The sequence below is a fragment of the Elaeis guineensis genome, chromosome 1 (genome assembly GCF_000442705.2).
Source record: "Elaeis guineensis isolate ETL-2024a chromosome 1, EG11, whole genome shotgun sequence".
NCBI classification, from domain to species: Eukaryota; Viridiplantae; Streptophyta; class Magnoliopsida; order Arecales; family Arecaceae; genus Elaeis; species Elaeis guineensis.
Genome location: NC_025993.2, coordinates 124,855,416 through 124,858,936, shown reverse-complemented (window position 1 = coordinate 124,858,936; position 3,521 = coordinate 124,855,416). Strand labels below are relative to the sequence as shown.

Here is a 3,521-nt window from a genome sequence, read left to right as displayed (position 1 = left end):
ACTATTACTAAATTCATCTACAATCACACATGGGTTCTTTCATTGATGCGGACATATACTGGGGGAGAGATCTTAAGATCGGATATCACACGATTTGCTACCAACTACATTGCACTTGACAGTCTTCTTCAGAAGAAAGCAGCCTTACATCAGATGTTTGTCAGTACCGAGTGGCAGGAGAGCAGATATGCGAGGATTGGTACTGATGGAAGTCATGTGGAGAACTTGGTGACGAGTCGATCATTCTAACAGTGGGTTGAGAAGGTAGTGAAGGTTATTAAGCCATTATATGAGGTGCTTCACACATGGACAGTGAAAGATACCCCCAGATAGACTTCTTATATTACATGATGGAGAGGACAAAGAAATAGATCAGTGAGAATGATCTGAAGTATACTCAAGAATTTATTAAAATCATTGAGCACCGTTGGGACTATCAGATAGGTAGAGATTTGCATCTAACCGGTAAGTATGGATTCAAAAATATTTTAAAATATTTTTTATGCTTATAAAAGTGTACTTAATCAGTTATAGAATGTATCTGTAGCTTATTATTTGAATCTAAGATTCTAGTATACTATTCCTAAGATAGATATGGATAATGAGCTTCTTGCTGCTCTTCGTAATATGATATATAAGATAGTGTCCGATCCAGAAATCGTATCATTGTGTCTGCAAAAGATATACTAGTTTAAAACAGATATGATTATTCAACTAAATTCGATCTATACTCAATAATATATTTATAAATTTAATAAATATATTTTTTTACAGGTGAAATAGTTTAGAAAGAGATTAGACAGCTTTGGAGTCTCATCAGCTGTCGTAAGCAAAAAGCAGATGAATCTAGGTAAATTACATATCAATAATGAGCAGCATAGATAGATATGTAATTTTACTTAATAATATCATAAAATTTGATATGTAATTTTACTTTTATAACTGAATGATGGATTCATTTTGGAATGTCTGCAGAATATTTAAGAGGTGTGGCTGTCCGTATTCTTTTTTAGACGGTCTCTACTAGTGGCTGTGAGCGTAATTGGTCAACTTTTATCTTTATCCATAGCAAACAGAGAAATCGTCTGACATAAAAATACCTCAATGATCTTGTATATTCACTATAATCTGAGGTTAAAGCTAAAATACCTTCAGAAGAAAGTACAACTGAAGTACACTGATCAGACACTGGATGATTATACTGATGAGGATGACGATCCGATCATCGGATGGCTTATAGGTCAGCAACATGAGCCAGAGCTTGATGAGCCAAGGTCCCCTCCACGACCAGCCAATGTGGTAGTTAGGGAGATCAGGGTGGATCCAGGACAATGGGCAGAAAAAATATTCTACATAAGATTCCAGCTGATCAGCCACAGCTTGAGGGGACTCATTTATCACATGACTCGATGTTTGATACATCTTCACAGATGTTCGAGCGACAGATGTTTAGATGAGATCGACAGTCAGCAAGAAGATATCCATCCTCTCAATCACAGAAAATTCAGTCATAGAGGAGCACAAGGGGAGGAAAGAAAAGATAGCTGTACGTGCGTCACTCTCGAGAGTACATGAGTAATCTGGCTCAGATTCGGAGCTCAAGGAGAGTGATGATGATACTGATAGTAGTAGTCATGGATCTGATGATCAGAGAGGAACTAGAGGACAGAAGACTACTATTTATGAGACACAACCGCAGGATAATATTCGATTCACCGATGAGTCCCAGTTTACACATGCCACACAAGATAAGGACCATGGTAGATGAGTCGGTAGAGACCGTGAAGAATCGATTTCATATAGACGATGGACTCCTAGAGGTCGTCCAGCACACGATGCAGCTGCAGACGATCTTGCACATGGAGTGAGGTCCATGGATGTATCTAGATCATCCTCGCATTATGGATCCTATTATTCGCAGCCACCTTATGATCCATATGGATATGGTGTATCCGAGGCATCGTCTTCTAGTGGTTACTATCTTATGCAGCATGAAGCATCTTACAGATCAAATTTTACTACCGGCATATTCGAATGGGCTCCTCCATAGCCATACCATTATCTCGATGATACTTCTCAGAGCCAGAGTTTGAGCGAGAGATCTGAGATGTCTTACAATCCAGAGAGATTGCTTTATGGGATGAATATTCAAGAGTACAGTATATCTTGGTTAGAAGATTGGACTGATGTTCCTCCAGATTATACTAATGATCCAGATATCTACGAGCATCACAGACACTCGACGAGAAATTAGATGTAGAGCAGATCTTGAGGTTAGTATATCATTTTTTGTGCTTTATATTTTAAAAATTTAGATATATTTTAATACATATATATATATATTAATTTTAGGATGATATAGTTGTAATATAATGTAAATAAATATATATTTAAAATTTTAGATCAAGAGTTGCTGTACCACTATCGAACTTAAAAATTAAACCCAAATATGTCAATAATATGTAATATAATATAATTTTGGGGTTGTATTTATAAATTAATAACTTGAATATCCAAAAAAAATAATAAAAAAAAAATTATACCAATATCGAACTGGTATGTCGAAGCATACCATGTGTCGATATAGTATGCCACTGGTACGGAGTCCAGTACCGGTACAGCGGACATTGCTATGGAATAATCTAACAATTTTTAGGAATCATTTGTCTAGAAAATTATCGTGGAAGAAAATAAATTTTACTACTTTGGTTTGTAAAAAGATTAATTTGGAAAATGGCATTAGAAAAAAATTGCTATTTTGGTTGAAGATAATCTTGTATAGAAATGTTGTCAAAATTTTCAATAATATTTTTGAATAAATAATTCAAATAACAATATTTTTTTTCAACCTATTTATTGGCCATCTATAGCCCACTTATATAAAAATTTGCTATTTTGAATATGGAAATATGTTTACATGAGTTAATATATATTTTTTAAATTAATTATAGATCAATTACAAAATATATTTCTTATTATAAATAAATTTTAGTATGTTTTGGCACATAAATAAATATATTAATTTTTAATAAATTCTATAGGTTAGATTTATTGATAATTGTAATATTTATTTATTGTATTAATATAATATATTAATATAATTAGTATTAATTTTGTATAGTTAATATAATATGATAGTATTTTTGTCAAAAATGATGATTTCAATTGTCTGTACTCTGATGATGATGATTATTTTACCTTCTTTCTCAAAAATAGTTGGCATGCATGGAGTCAGTATTTATTTTATCATCTTTTTTATTCTATTTTTGTACCAATCATCGTAACGTGACACATAATTTATTTTCCCATGCCACGTTACCTCCAACCAAAGAAGCTCTTAGTGTACCCTCGATGAGCACTAAGCGGGGTTTTCCTGGGTGCTATTCATGGGAATAAGTAGTTTGTTAAGAGCTTTAGTGCCCATTTCACCCTTGTGGCTCATAGAAACAGGGATGGTTTTGCTAAGGGTTACAAAGAGCATTTTCCAAAACATAAATAGGAGAGCAAAATATATCAAAAAT

At 33.6% G+C, this 3,521-nt stretch overlaps 1 pseudogene; it reads left to right on the top strand.

Annotated features, from left to right (window-relative positions):
• The first annotated feature begins 594 nt into the window (after positions 1 to 594).
• On the top strand, positions 595 to 1,457 carry LOC140856565 (uncharacterized; annotated as a pseudogene).
• Positions 1,458 to 3,521: the final 2,064 nt, after the last annotated feature.